This window comes from Trachurus japonicus, chromosome 22, assembly GCF_045865225.1.
Source record: "Trachurus japonicus isolate A0001 chromosome 22, Traja_1.0".
NCBI lineage: Eukaryota > Metazoa > Chordata > Actinopteri > Carangiformes > Carangidae > Trachurus > Trachurus japonicus.
In genome coordinates this window covers 13,565,937-13,581,772 of record NC_140928.1, presented here as the reverse complement: position 1 = coordinate 13,581,772, position 15,836 = coordinate 13,565,937, and the positions used below count along the sequence as shown (strand labels likewise).

Genomic DNA, 15,836 nt, shown 5'->3' with positions numbered 1-15,836 from the left:
ACCAAAAGCTGAAAATCTGTGCCTTCCCATTCACACCAACATATTTCAATGTCCCCCACACTTCACAGTATGTTCACAGAGAGGACATCCTGTATATTCAGTAGGGAACATGATTGTAGCTGGGGCTGCAATGAGGTGGCATGGGCCACACAGCATATTGGCATGCAGGTATCTGTGAGGAGATGCAGAGAAAGTCATAATGTAGGCACAGTGAAATCATAACTGTGTCGGCTACCTTATCCACTGGACGTGTGTGTGTGTGTGTGTGTGTGTATCAGTGAAGAATGAGCAGAAACAGCTGGGTGAATATCACAGTGTAGTGATTTAACATTATGAGCAGTAACTGGAGCACCACGTCTGTAATCTGTTGAATGAGTTCACTGTTGATTAAGGCCATTTTGACAGCAGCTGGAGGACAGGGAGAACATGTAATGTTAGTAGTGAGCTGTGCACATGTTCCTGTGTGCTTTCATGTAGCCACAAAAGAGCTCATTTAGCCTTGGATCTAATGTGGAAAACTACAGATTAACACTTAACACTTAAAATGGTAATTTGAGAGTTATTTATCAAGGAAAACACCAGCTATTCTCTATTTTTAGATGCAGAGATTCACTTTGATTTCTAATTTTAATCACAGCTCTGGAAAACTGTCAAGACTTTTCATTCATATGTGAAGTGAATGACAATGTTTCATAGACTACATGTACTGTATGAAAACAAGGTGCTAGAGCCCATAGTCTGAACAGCATGTCCCCATGTTCTGCCTCCCCAGTAATAGAGCAGTGTGTGTGTGTGTGTGTGTCTGTGTGTGTGCGCATGTGTCAACGACAGAAAGGTAGTTGTAGCGGTGAAATAATAATCTGCCAGGTGGGGCTCGTAAAGAGCAGCACAGGGAGGGAAGGAGATGGAGGGGACCTGCCTTGACCTGTCTTGGAGGAGACAAAAAAAGTGCTGATGACTTTCCAGTAAGGCTCGCCCTCCTAGCCAGCTGTAGATTATACCAGCTGAGCTACCAGCCTGTGCTGCTCTGCTGCTGCTGCTGTGAATCCACTTTTCCTCCTGGCCTCAGCACAGGCACTTGCATAGCAGCTTGTCATGGTGGTAGATGTGTGAGAAGGGTTTCCTTTGGTATTTTGGTTGGGGTGGGGTGCAAGGATTATTACACCGCATGTGGAGGGAATGTCAGCAGTTTATGCTGTCAGTTTGGAAATGTTGGGAGAACTGCAAAGGGAAAATCTAATGAAAGTAGCAGCAAAGTGAAGAGTGAGATGTCTAAATTTTCCCTGATTTCTGCTTGATCCGTGCATTTATAGTCTTGGGAAATTATGCTTCCAAGTTTGGTTTGGTTTGGTTGCTGCAGCTCTCAGGAGGGATGGTTCCCAGCAGATGCCCCCTTTGACCTCCGTCGCTGTAACTGAACATGATTGCTAAATGCAGCGATGGACGCAGTAGTCGTCCCACCAACACCTGTTTTGTGATCTTTAACATGTCCTGGATACTAAGAAGCGAGAGTTGCTCAAAGACAGAGTTTGCACCATGTCCTGTCGAGGAATTGTCGCCTGCCATGCAAAGTAATAATCATACCCCTTTCCTCCTCTTTTATGACCTGTGCTATACCATGCATGATTGGTTTTCCACTCTGCAGAACGCCACGACCACCCTATGAAACTGCCTGCACTGCTTTGGGTGAAACCCAAAACTAATCATTATGGGTGTCCAATAAGGGTAATTATCAGACTAAGCACTGGACCTGGGGATTACAGAGTGGCTAAATGACTGCTCTGGGGATTAAATTAAAATATTGAGGTTTTCTGCCTGGGAGAATCAAACCGCTGGGAATGTCAAACCCAGCCCGTCAGTGGTAGTATTACTGCCACTCCGCACATCAAGGTTTATACATAGAGCCCCTGCTGTTAGTGTAGTTCAAGCACATCAGTGTGGAGTTACAGGACATTAACATTGACGTCATGTGTTGCAAGTGCATGCAAATCAGAAATTATATTGTTATTGCTTGGTCGGATGGAAACGTATATTGTGAAATATCACTTCAGCCATCAACCTGTGTCATTATCGCAACCCACAAAGAGCACAAAATTCAACGACAGTTTGCCTGGAACAAAACACTGAGTAAAGACTTCAGAGTTAACTTGAGTAATAATCCGTTTATGATGGCTATTTGCATTATCTACCCATGAAACAGTTATTTTCTTCATTAATTGCGTCAATTTTTGCTTGTTACAATTTACCGAAGGTTAAAGTGACCAATTCAAATTACTGGTGTATACGACAACAACTCCAAAAACCAACCAAACATTTTTCCATCATGCCAGACATGACTAAATCTATTAATAGATTCTCAAAATAGTTGAATAATTGTTTTGGCTTTAGTCAGCATAGTGTAAAACATCAGTGAACTTCTCATAGGAATTAATGAGGGAAGGAATGTCAGCAGCACCCACATAAGCAGATGTGTGTTATGCAGTGTAACCTATTTCCTAAGAAGCTGTAACAGATAGCTGGGATAAACTTAGGACCGGATGGTGTTGGTGTTGGTCATTATTAGTGCTGGACTCTCAGTTTTAGCCTCCGTAGGTAGCCCTTTCACCCGGGAATAGCACAGCGGAGGATGCACTCACAAGACACAGAGTGATATCGCAGGCGTTACAAAACGGACGCCTCCTTGAAATAGCACAGTCTGAATCATGGGCTCTCGGAGGCTTGTATTTAAGCCCACACACAGTCTGTGAGTGTATATCCTTTGTGAGTGTGTGTTATGTGTGTGTTTTGTTATAATGCAATAATGGGCTCAGTATCCGGGACAGAGGCTGCTGCTGTTGATGATACGCAGGCCAGCTGGAGTTGCCGTCTGTGTGTTAGCAGACTCGCAGGGAGATGGGTTAATGCCATAAAAATGCCTGTGTGAGACTGTGCATGTACGTGCTGTATCTCTAGAGAGAGTGTGTGTGGGGGAGGTGGGAGGAGATGAAACTATTAGGCAATCAATTAGTTAATTGATCAACAGTAAATTAACCTTCTTCTCAAACATGGTCCTCCAGCTTCTCTTTGGAAAGGGTTTTATGTTCAACTCTGATGTGATAGTAAAAATTAAAATGTTTTGGACATTTGAAATATCAAACTGAAGATCTGACCTTGGTATCACAATGTTTCTATAATATATTGTGACATATCACGGGCTAAAATGGTTTCAATACCCAGTCAGTCAAGACAATAATCAGCAAATCAATCATGAAAACAAATGTTAGTTGCAGCCACAGAGATGTCAGCTGCTTGTGTGTGCACATTGTGTGTGCACATGTTGTGACTCCTGTGTGTTGCTGATCTTCGAATTAATCAGCAATGGTTAACCTGTAGTCAGTTAAACATTCAAGTAATTTGTCTTTATCAATGTTCAACAGTTTCTACATGCAGCTTGTCAGATTGGATTAGCTGCCGCTTTTCTTTGTTTTCACAGTGAATCAATTTCAGTGGAAGAATTTGGGCTTTGGACTTTAACTTAGACAAAACAACAGATATGAAAACTTCATCTTGGGATCTCTTGGAATTCGTGATAAGGATATTCCTACTTATCAATCATGAAGTTGCAGTTCTGTTTATGTGTACATCTGGAGCTTTTTTTTCTCCTTCTATTTCATCTCTCTCCTCCACTGGCATTCCTCTTTTCCTCCTTCTCCTCTTCCCACTCTTCCCTCCGCTCCTCTCTCCTCCAATCCTCCTCCCAGCTTTTCTTTTATCAGTGGTGTCCCAGTGACAGGGCAGGGCTCTGTGATTCCAGCTGCAGTTCAAACCACTTGAACTTTGTGTGTGTTCATGGGGACCATTGTGCATGTCTGTGTGTGTGTGTGCATGCATATCTGCGCAAAGCACTTTTGCTCGGGCGCTGCTGTTCCACCGGCCGTGTAGATATGTCATCAGATACTAGAGGCTGAGAGTGTCAGTCACTCAGCGAGTAGTAGCCAGGAGCACACATCTCAGCGCCAAGCGTTCACACGCCTCGCAAAGGCTCTCATTAACACGTACACCAACATGCAGAGTGACAGATATGTGCTTTCACTCTTTAAAGAATCCCATGTCAAAGCAAGAATGGATTCTGTTCATACAACCTCCTCCGTGCGTGTGTGTGTGTGAATGGATCCCCCTCGTTAGTCCTGCAAAGCGTGCCAAACGGCCTCCTCATTACCCGCTACTCTGGTGGGCCGTCTGTGCTGTCATGCCGTGGTCACTCACTGAGGCCTCGCCACTCTGCTGTGACCGCAGGTGACTGTGGACCAGCGGTGTCGTCACAGAGACGGCCGCGGACGCATGTGACTCCGTTGTGTCCAGTGTCCCGCTGCAGATCTCCACAAACACGGCTTTGACTCGTGAGGGTTTGATTTGCTGCATAAAATCTCTCGCTAAGCCACCAAAAGTCTACAAAGCATCTTGTATGATGTAATTTGTGCTCAAATGTTCAGCACTGCAGGGTTGTGTAACCCTTGACTTTCATTTAACCATTAAACTGAAGTGGCATCTCTTGTGTTTACTGACCTGCAAAAGCTTTTATTGAGTGACTGGGCTGTTGTCAAGCATGTTACATGAACAGGTGGTTATGAAATGGGATTTTTTTTTCTTACACATATACTGTAAGGCTCTCTTGTGCACTCTGTGCAAATGTGTATGCATAACAGCCATGTGCCGCTGAGGGCCCTGACGATAACGAGCCATCAAGACTGAGGAAAGGACTTGTGTTTAAATTGTTTACCGAAGCTTTAATGACACATGACGCACTCCCATTTCCTTGTATTTTCATACGTGTGACAGCAAGCCAGCCTGCCAGTCAGCACACTGTCAGATGGACCTTTTATCGGCCTTTTATTTGTAATTATGAAGAAGTCGGACTCGGTTCAGCAGAGAGCTATGATTGTTCCTCCCCAGTTATGACTGTAAATCCTCCAGGAAGCCACAGTCTATACTCAGCCAAGAAGACAGCATGACGACGGCTTCTCTTTGTATTGCACTTCACTCGATTTTGGCTCGAGCACTCGGTTTTGTGCGTTCTCATGTAAGGGAAGGGTCAGGGTGTCCCAATTTTTTTTAAGAGCAAGGGAAAGTGCTTTTCAGCCCTTACAGGCCAGATGCAGACTTCGAACGATGAAAAGCATCGAAGGTGTCTTCTGTTTTCTGCATTTTTTCTTTGTTGGTTCATCAAACTAAGAAAGATCATCAAAACCCATGGAACAGGTAACACATCCCACTGGCGCCGGCATCTTCAAACTTGAATGAAAGCCAGCTACAGGTTGTGGCTCCTACATCATCGCTACTCCTGATGTTGGTGAACACGTCGACTACGCTCAGTGCAGTGGTATCGCATTTTGTAGATCTCTACTAACTCTTCTGACTTCATCGTCAATGGGTATCTCCCTTTGGATCACTCGAAACCAAGTGCTTGTGTTAAGGGAGGAGAAATGGGACTGGGCCTTAATGTGACATGGAGATTCTGTCCTCATAACTTTACAACTCAGTGTATGACAATGTGGAAAAAAACATGTTTTTCTCTCAAATTGTGAAAGTATGAAGAATCAAAAACTGAAACATCTTATTTACACAAGTATTCAGACTATTTCCCATGGCAAATTGTGATCAGCTACTTCCTGTTTGCTTTAGTTATCCTTGAGTCCACCTGTGGCAAACTGAATAAATTGGACACAGGGACACGCCTGTGTATTTAAGGTCCTGCAGTTCACGCTGCATGTCAGGAGACCTTTCAGCTGATGCACTGTAAGCCTATAGACTAACTGAAATGTTCAAAACTATACAACCTTGCACACATCACATTTAAGTGTGTTTAAAAAAAAAAAACTCTGGCATTAGCAGGATCTTGATAACATTTGCACTTCTGTTCATCTTTTATGACAAACAGATGTCTTCAATGCTGCTCTATCACCACTCCTCAGGAATTATCCGCAGCTCGTATTGCTGACCTGTACTGGTTTTCCAAACTGCCTCCTAGTGCCATATTTCAGGAATTTTAATTTATGGACACCCATCGCTCCCCTGCAATCCTCAAAACCAGGCAGCTGCCCTGCTGTTGACCATGTGAAGGTTCTTAAACTATGGCATGTAACTGAAGAGGGAAAAAAAAACAACATCTCATCATCTGGTCCTCATTTTGGCTTCCCAACCTTCCACCATTTCCTTATCACACGGGAACAGACAGAGCTGGAGTTGCCACTGGAGTGCACAGATGCTACATTAGAGTATAACTTATTTTCTTCTGCACCTCTGCTCCATGTTTCATGTGCGTTAAATACTTTTCAAGTCTTGCCACTACCTCCAGTTGCGTAGTCTTTGTCAGTAAAAATCAACTTGAGTGAGTTTGTTAGTTTAGTCTCCAGACTTTCCAGGGCAAAGTTTCTCATGTGAGTCATCTTTTTGATGTCTGATGTCTGTTTCTTTGTCTTATCTTTAGTGGATGCAACCTCATGTCGGCCCTATCACAGGTGCAAAGACTGTAGATAACCTGTATCGCGGCGGTGCTTTGTGTGTTTTGAGGCTCTTACACGTGAAGCGTGACTTCAACTATCGTTCTTCCAAGCTGTCTCCTTTTTCTCACCCCCCCCCCTCCCCCCTCTGCCTTCCAAAGCTGAGTGCCAGTTTATTTACCACAACACCCCTGCCAAGACTGTGTTTGTGGCCGTTTGATAGACCCTGATAGCTGCAGGTGATAAGTCCTCTAATGTTTAATCTGCAGCCCGGCCAGAGCAGCCACCCGACCCCACATGGCTGGAGTTTGGACCACATTGACTAACAATGTGGGTCACTCCTCTACTGTGTTTATGTTTCACATGCTTTCAGCTTGACCTGAAACACAGGAGTTTCCACTTTTTTGGGGGGGAATTTTTTTTTTTCAAGTTTTTCCAGCCGGTTCCTGTGTGGAATTTGGATTTCTGTTAATACATTTCAGCCTCCAACAAAGTTGTTTTACAGAAGATCCCTTGTGAGCCTGTTGTGTTGCTGCACTGTACAGGCTCCTCAAAAATGGCTACCTCATCGGTCCTGGAAGAGAGGAGGAAAGAAGTGCAAAGGAAACAGACTTCAAAAGCATGTAGGAGGCACAGCAAGGCAGAGAGAGACGGACGGAGGGAGAGAGAGAGGGATAAAGGACAGACATTTTAACAGGGGAGAGCTAAAGTTAAGACATTTCTTGTAAATTCCTCAGCCACACTTTTATTTTTTTAGGTGTTCTCCTCCTCAAAGGGCCAATATTTCCCTTCTCTCCTTCCGATTGTTATCTTGTCTCACTCACTCTCTCCCTCTCTTTTCTCCTCGCTAAAGAAGAGCCCCCCCAACCACCCCCACCTCTTTCCTGCCATTCCTCCTCCTCCTCCTCCTCCTCCTCCTCCTCCTCCTCCTCCTCCTCCTCCTGCCTGGTCCAGGAGTATTTTTGGAAGTTAATGAAAAGAGAAATCTGAACCGCTTACCCTTAAAAGGCATGTCTGGGTCAGCTGGGTGGAAACTTGTGTTATTAATGCCCTTAACATTTTCTATGTGAGTGGGTCATCTGCGTGTGTTTGTTGGTGCTGTGTGTGTGTGTGTATGTACAGTGCAGGAATGCTGCGGGTTGGGGGACTGGAGGGGAAGGAGGGTGGGCTCATAAGAAGGCCTACGTCTCAGTGAAAGGAGGAGGAGATTGAGGGGTGAGTGGGTGGGTGGGTGGGTGGGTGGGTGAGGGGGGCTCAGGGGCATATCTGGCATATTTCAGGAGCCATTCCAGTCTGGTTCAAGATGCATCCTTCTTCCAGACAGCGAATAATCAAGGAAGCGGAGGAAAGGTGAACATCACGCTTGGCTTCCCATCAGCCTCGTGATGCTGGCGGTGGAAGATGGCTCAGACCTGCTGCTGCTGCACATAATCTCACTGTGATGGAGCCAAGAAGCTGCTAACACACAGGTGGTAAAAACAGAAATCCCTCCTCATGCCACCTACAGATGTAGCTGGAACCCCCCCCCCCCCACACACACACACACACCAAGTTTTATAACCTCAATAATATCCTTAAAAGGCTGAATGTTGAACCAAAGTCCTTCGCCCAGCAGCAGGGTTTGTATGCTTTGGGTACCATCACTGCAGTTTAATGAATGTTTATGTGCTGAGGGCTGTAATATGTCTTTTTTCAACCTTTTCCTTTGTGGCATTATAAGTTCCAGTTCCTTCCCCCCCAGAATTTATGATGTTTTAGGCATAGTTATTTGCAGCAGGGTGGCTACTGACTGATGTGCCAATTGTTGGTGGGAGTTCAGTGTGGTAGCACCGGTCCAGGGCTCAGCAGCAGAGGTCAGGTTCGTTGCGAGGTCAATCATGTCAACACTAAGGACGCATTTGGAGCAGAGTGTACAAATGTATACTTAACGGGGCCCAAACTTTAATCCCAGTCTCTGAAACTGTCTCATAGAAAGAAAAAAAAAGACTTGTTGGTTTTTTTTAGCTTGAAAGTAGTGACCTATATTAAACCCCAAACTCAAAAGCGAGTGATGAAGTGAAATATCAAACAAAGCCTCTTTGGTGGAGAAGTTTTATTGTCCTGACACTGGTGCTGCTGTTTCTGGGTGAGGCCCAGAGAGACGACATCAAATGTGGTGTTGCCGTCTTGTCTTGTGCTTTGATGTGTCTGATGTTGCTTCTGTTTTTGATCTTAGCAGGGAAATGTGGATCAGGGAACCACTGCTTAACTGAAAACTATGACAAATTAAAGACAGAGCATCAATGGAAGAGCGGAGAGTCTTTTGAAATAATGATGTTTGTCCGTCACTGCCAAGGAGCCAAGCCGGCTTCCTGTGGTTGTTCATCACTTTATTCCTGATGTACTTTATGTGTACTGCAAGATCCATAGTCATAGATACTAGGATCCTTTTTATGACTGTGTTGGTCAGTCTGTTTGCATGACAATCCCATTTTGCAAGAATAAAAGTGATTTAAGTAAAGTTAGCAGGCTGAGAACTTCTGGAGTTGCAAAAAGGTCCTTAATGGCAATGTACTGTTACTTATAACAAATTGTAAAGGAAGTAACATGATAATATTGTGTCGTGTTGCTCGTAGTGACTTTCATCTCTACTCACCACAGCCTCCAGGTATACACAGGGAAAGATGTTGACAGCTGGAATGAAGATAAATAATATTATGAGTTTAAATTCTCAGCTAATTGAGATATTTGGATAGAAAATAGTTTACCGGTCCCGAACAAGAAAATAGTTCCCCATTAAACTAAAAGAATTGTAAGCTACAGCTTCCTGTTTATCGTATTTAACATATGTAGTGTTATTAGTAGCTCACCATCCCAACCTATGTTGATGTTTGCATCCGTTCCTTCTCTAAATGTTTTACAGCTCTGTTTAAAATATTCATGAATGTTGTTTGGATAAAATAAATATGTTGTTCTGTCCCAATTTTGCACCCGATAACTCGTTCCATACCGACTTGTATCAGATTCCCCAAACAGCAGCGCTCTGCTCTGAAGTCAGGAGTGGGTGAGAAAGAAAGAGAGAGAGACAGAGAGGGAGAGAGAAAGCGACAGGGTGAAAAATAGTTGAGAGTGAAGCGCTCTGAGGGAGAGAGGGAACAAGAAGCAGCAGGCTACCTGTAAAACATGACTTTTATAATGATGACGAGCTGTGATTTATCTGTTGTGGTCATTGAGGGAGAGAGAGAGAAGAAAAAGAAGAAGCAAGGGAGGTATTTGAGCATCTATGTCCCACACACTGACTGTAAGTAATCAGGGTTTTTGCAGCCTTTAGGGCAGTTCTTGTGAATGTCAGTCTCTCTCCCACTCTCATCCCCCTGCACTCTTGTTTGCTGCCTCTGTATTGAAACACCAGCAGCAGCAGCAGCAGCAGCAGCAGCAGCAGCAGTAGCAGCTCTGTGTCTCTGTCACTTCAACAGACAGGATAGTATGAAATAAAGTAACAGAGTGAGCTGAGAAGTTGTGGAAGAAAAAAAAAGCAGTGTGTCAACAGAAACCCTGTGTGTGTGTGTGTGCACTGTTTGATCATGTGTGACTTGCACAGGCTGGATTTGGATCCTCACGTGCTCTTCCTTTCGCAAATCATCTGCCTGGCACAGAGAGTCTTTGCTCTTCTACCTCCACCTGGACTGTGTGAGAGCTGCACACACACACACTCACTCACACCCACATACACACACACACACACACACACACACACACACACACACACACACACACACACACACACACAGAAAAACCTCACACGCCCGCCTGTCCTGCCTTAAGCCTGGGATCTACTGGGCGGCTCTCAAAATAAAATTCCTCCAGCAGATTATTTTTCTTGTGATCAGAAAATATACATGTTCTCGGACAGAGGAATGTTCGGACGCCATGGCAACCTGGCGATTGCTCACTTCCCCCCTTCTTCTGTTTCTCGATTTCTCTGTCGGGTTTTTGTCCTCCGTGCTCTGTTTCTACTTATTAACCAACTTGTTTTCATCCTTCAGAGAGTTTTTGCGAGGAAAAGTAATAATCTTTAATCATCTTGTCACAATTCTGATGTGCGTGGCCTTTGTTCGACTTCCCTATGTTTTCATGGCAGTACCCTTCTTTTCTGTTTTGTCCTTTGTTTTCACTCACCCTCACCCTCATTCAAACCTAAAATGGTAAGATGTTTTTCTTCTCCCACAGGCATCTCTTCCCTCCACTCGTCCATCCATCCATGTATTAGCAAGTCTGGTTTTAGGGGCTTTCATCATTGTGGTACTGATGCATGCAGACCCCGACTGCTTGGCTATTTTCAGCCTCGGTCCCCTCCTCTCCACCCTCTTTTTCCCCTCTTCTCTCTCTGCTTTGGTTTTATTTTGGAGGAGATCTCTGCACTGCTGCCTTTTGTAAAGGGCAGCTGAGGGCTGGGTTGGCTGGTTTTCTCCTCTATGCCAACATTGCTTTTGGAGCTGCTTCTCATGCTAGCTGTCCCGACCAGGGGAAGTGAAGCAGCACAATGCGAGCCGTGGCGAGGCCACAAAAATAGACTTGCTAAAGTGCAGATTCTACTTTAAGAGACTTGAAGCCCTTTTATGTCAGAGTTTTATGTTGTAGTAGCAGAAGAAGAATTCTGACTGAGTAGAGCTGCAGCTAGTAGTGCATTTTTTTGGCTTTTTATTGGACATCTAATACTACAAGGACAGACAGTAAACAAGGAAAGAGGGAGGGGAGTTGGACATGCAACAAAGGCCCCCAGCTGGTCTAATCTGGTATGTCGGGAACTTTTTGGCTACCTGGATGTCCCAATAATGACTGATTGATTCATTTATTGTCTCAAAATTGTTTTGTTGCTGTTAATCCAGGTTGACATTTTCAGATGTCATTATTTTTGTCTTACCGACCGTTCAAAATGTGAAATAAGTGGTTTTTCAAGTTTAAGATCATCCATTGGTGATACCCCCTATTCATGCAGGGTAGTGCGGAGGCTGGAGTCAGTCCAGGTTGTCACAGGACGACAACCATGAACGGGTCGCCAGTATATCACAGAGCTGACATAGACACCTCATACCTCACACATATTCATACCTACAGGCAAGTGTCACCACTTAACACCTAATGTAATGTACATGTCTCTGGGCTGTGGGAGGAAGCCGCAGAGAACAAATTCCACACACCAAGGGATCGAACCCAGAACCTTTTTTGCTCTGAGGCAACAGTGCTACCCGCTGCAGCACTGCTCAGTCAAAGAACATATTATCACATGTAATGATATCCTGTCCAATCAATTGCATTTTTATCAGGCGTTAACCGATTATCGGCATGGCCAAAATTTTTACAGTAATCAACATCTGCCGTGTTCATTTGTCTCTGATTTGTGTTGGACTACTATCACAGATTTTCACAGTATACAAAAATAACTGTATTCAGTCTGATCCCATGTGTGTTATTCTAAATTTTGACACCAAAATTTTCATTTTTACTGCAAATGAATTAGTTTCCTTGATTACTAATAATTGGTATCAGCCCTGAAAAAAACATAATCGGTTGATCCCTAATTTTTATTGTTTTAAATTTACACCAGTACAGAGGACGGAGGAAAGCTGCAAATCTTCTTATTAAAGAACCAGAAACCACAGAATGTTTGACACCTTGTTTGATGAATGACTAAAATGATTAATTGACTATCAAAATAGTGAGTGGTCTGACTAATAGTTTAACTGCCAAGGGTGAGTAAGATGGTCTGAGGCGCATTGGCTCACAGACATTTGACTGAAGCAGACAAAAACACTCAGCAACTCAGATAATGAGCGAGTCATCTGGTCCCTTTACTTCCTCTCTGCACACCAATTTATGGCTAAACGTCAGCTAATAATAACCACTAGGGCTGAAAGACACTTTCAGTCAGAGTTTGCTTAGTAATTATAGTAAAAAAAAAGGTATGCCTCCTTTGTGTCTTAGTCCTGTGTTTGCTAACTGAGCTGTAATAGTTAGAGCGCACTCATCATTGGATAACACAGTCCTGCCTGGTATAACATTGAAAGTCTTGCTCACCCACAGTTAGGTTGTGTTTGCGTGTGTGTGTGTGCGGACACACCGAGACACAGGAGCCTCACAAGAATCCCATAACACTCCCGGGTCCCTGAGTGGCTCATTTGTGCACTGTGGAACATTGTGGAATACCAGGCATATTTTATGATCCAACCTTCAGCCGGCTCCCTCTCTTTCTCCCCGTGTCTGGGTTTATTTGTGAAGCTAAGCCGGTCTGGCCATCCGGAGCCCCCCTCCCCTACCTCTTTCCCCCTCCTTTCTCCCTCCTTTCTCCTTCCCTCTGGAGCAGTACACTTAAAACATTACATTTTAGAAATAAAGCCGAAGCCTGTATTCAGAGTAGGAGTTCATGCGGGTATGTGGTGTGTGTGTACCCTGTTCTTGTGTCCTTGACAAACAGGCCTATACCACATGTGGTGGTGGTGAGTTTTCACTGTCTGGTCACAGAACGACTCGGAGGAACTTGACGCCCCGTGGCAACGAGCGACTCGTCTCTCACCCACCCACTTTGGTCTCTCTCTCGCCGCTCACCTTGAGTACTCACCCCACTCTGTTGCTCCGTCTCTTTCTGTGCCTCCATTCCACTTTCTCTCTCTAGGTGTGGACATGCACCGAGGAATGCAGTTAAATTAGTGTTTTATCTCTCCTGCCAGCCAGCTGCATCTGTACTTGCAGCCGTGCCAGGCTTTTGAGACACAATTGACCTTAAAAGGAAACAATAGGGGCCTATCAATTCTGCTCTGCCAGTCAAGGAATGGCCCACTCCTGCATGGGCAGGGTCCAGCTCACACTCACGGCACAAGGAAGTGTTTGGAAAGTGCTAAACTTTGAAACTGCTGGGAAATGAGAGACGCAATACACCCAGAGTTTTCTTTTTTTTTTCTTTTTTCTTTTTTTTGTGTCTACTGTGTGTACACTACAGGGCTGCAAACGATTTAGGACATACCAAAATACCATGAGTCTGAATGCCCACAGCCTAATAATATCCATGTCTGACAATTTGGACCAGCAGTAACAAATTCAATGCTACTGATAATATAACATATTATTATTATCACCAGTAATGTCTGTTGCAAATGTCATGACAACCCAGTTGAACCCAGTTGAACCCAATCAACCCATTGGTTGTCAACCTTATTGTGATGCTCTGGGAAAAGTCAAAGTCAGAGGGATTCATCCTCTATGTCTATACTGATTACCATGGAGACCCATCCTATAGTTGAGGATCAGCATCAGCAAGCCAGCATCCTCAGATTTAAACCCCTGTGCCAGCAAAGGCCCAAACTCTGACCCTAATCCTCTGCACTACCATGTAGCTCCGTGCTCTTTGACTTGCAAAAGTAAAATCTCAAATGATTGGGATTACCTTTGGGATTACTTTGGGTATTTTATATACCAGTGGTTTTTTTTAATATAAACTGCAGATTCTCATGTGATTGTCAGCGGATTTGACCTTTTAATACTCATCACAGTCTGTCCCGTTCACCTGCGAGGCGTTTTCTGTGCTGCCGAGTCGCGTCAAATGCCTGCAGAAGCCGTTCTGTGACATTGCTGGTTGTCATATCACCGTTGTTGTATAAATGAGTAATAGCCTACAGCACTCGTCTATCTGTGCTGTCAGCAGTACTGCGTGAACTGTTTGTGAAACAGGGAGGGCTGTTAAGCCATTAGATATTAGGACAGGTTCTGCAGGTTCACGGTGAAGGTAAAGAGGTGGATGGTTTTCCATGTGACATTCCTACTCCACCTTGCCGCTCTGCTGGAATGCAAATAGTAGCAGGAGGAATGCCGTCCGCGGCAAATGAAAAATCAATCTCTCGCTCTATTTCGTGGCTCGCGCCCCCCCCCCCCCGCCTGTCGTTTGTGAACTCCATCTGTCTGCTACTTTCTGGATCTCTGCTTCCTGTCTTTCCACATCTTTCTCCTCTCTGTGTATCTGTCTTTTCCTTGTCTTTCTCTCCCTCTCCCTCTCTCCCTCTCTCTAGGCATCCTGTTCACTGTGTTTGATTTGGGCATTCCTTTCCTCCCCAAGCAGACAAAACAACCCCAGACCTCTCTGAACTGCAGCCCCCAGTGCGCACACACACACACACACACACACACACACACACACACACACACACACACACACACACACACACACACACACATATACACACATACACACACTCTCTCCCTTCTGCTAATCACTCACAGGAAATGGGCTCCCATGCAAACGAGGCCCGCCTGGCCAGTGGAACCCAGGATGGAGTTTCAGGCCTTGAAATGTTCTCCAGTGGAGGAAATTGAACACGAGCTCTCTTCCCCCTTCTTCTTTCGTTCTCCCTCGTTTCCTCTCTTGTTTTACTCGCTGTTGTTTCTCTTTCCTTTTCTTTTGACACTACGGTGTTTGCCATGCTACATCTGAATGCATCCACCGCTGCCATTCTCAGACCCAGTTAATGGAGAGTTTCTCCTCCACTGGTGAATGCCCTCTGTGCCACCTTGGAGTAAATATGTTGCAAGTGGATGGAAATGACAATCTGTGTCTGAATTATATTTATTTTGTGCTGTCCGTACCAGGCAGTGTCGGTTTATAGACTCAGTGCCAAAACGGATATCTGTGTGTGGCCTAACATATGGCGTATGTGTTTAGAGAGTGTAATCCTAAGTGCACAAAAGCATACGCTGATATCGGATATGTGTGATAAAGATAAACACTACACGATAAAATGTTTATGTGGAATGAAAAGAGGTTAGTGGACATATCAGTGTTTGTAGTTTGATATGAAGAAACTGACTGGACATGTTTGTGGGCCAGGATAAGGAACGCATGATACCTGATCAAATCATGTTCCATATTGGCATGAACTGTGCAGGAACAGTTCAGTGACATTTCTGTTTAGCTCAAGTATGATAGGAAATCTGTGTTGGAGTTGCTCTATATCTTGTCAGAACAACCTAATAACATTTGTGACTCAAGGGAAAAATCCTTAAGGCTACAGTGTAAAAGCTCTGAATGAGCTTGGACTAAATTGAAGAATGTAGTGGTCATAACAAATATTTTATATCAAGACGGGTTATTAATGTTTTTTTTTTAGTTGAGGCATAATGCGATGATATGATCTTGATAAAGTTCATGAATTAGGGCTGTCAAAGTTAATATGATAATAATGCGTCAATGCAAACTGCATTAAAAGCTATTTGCATTGACGCAATTTTTTTTTTTTCATGCTCAATTAACTCATGTTCTGTTATATTGTCCTTTTCCCGTTGCCGGAAATAAATCGGTTTGTAGCTGTGAGCTAAAATGACTCTGCCAGT

The 15,836-nt window shown here is 44.2% G+C and overlaps 1 protein-coding gene across 1 annotated transcript in view; it reads left to right on the top strand.

The window, feature by feature from the left end:
* luzp1 (leucine zipper protein 1) overlaps nucleotides 1-15,836 on the top strand; it is a 59,224-nt gene that overhangs the window by 9,405 nt on the left and 33,983 nt on the right. The window lies entirely within an intron of this gene.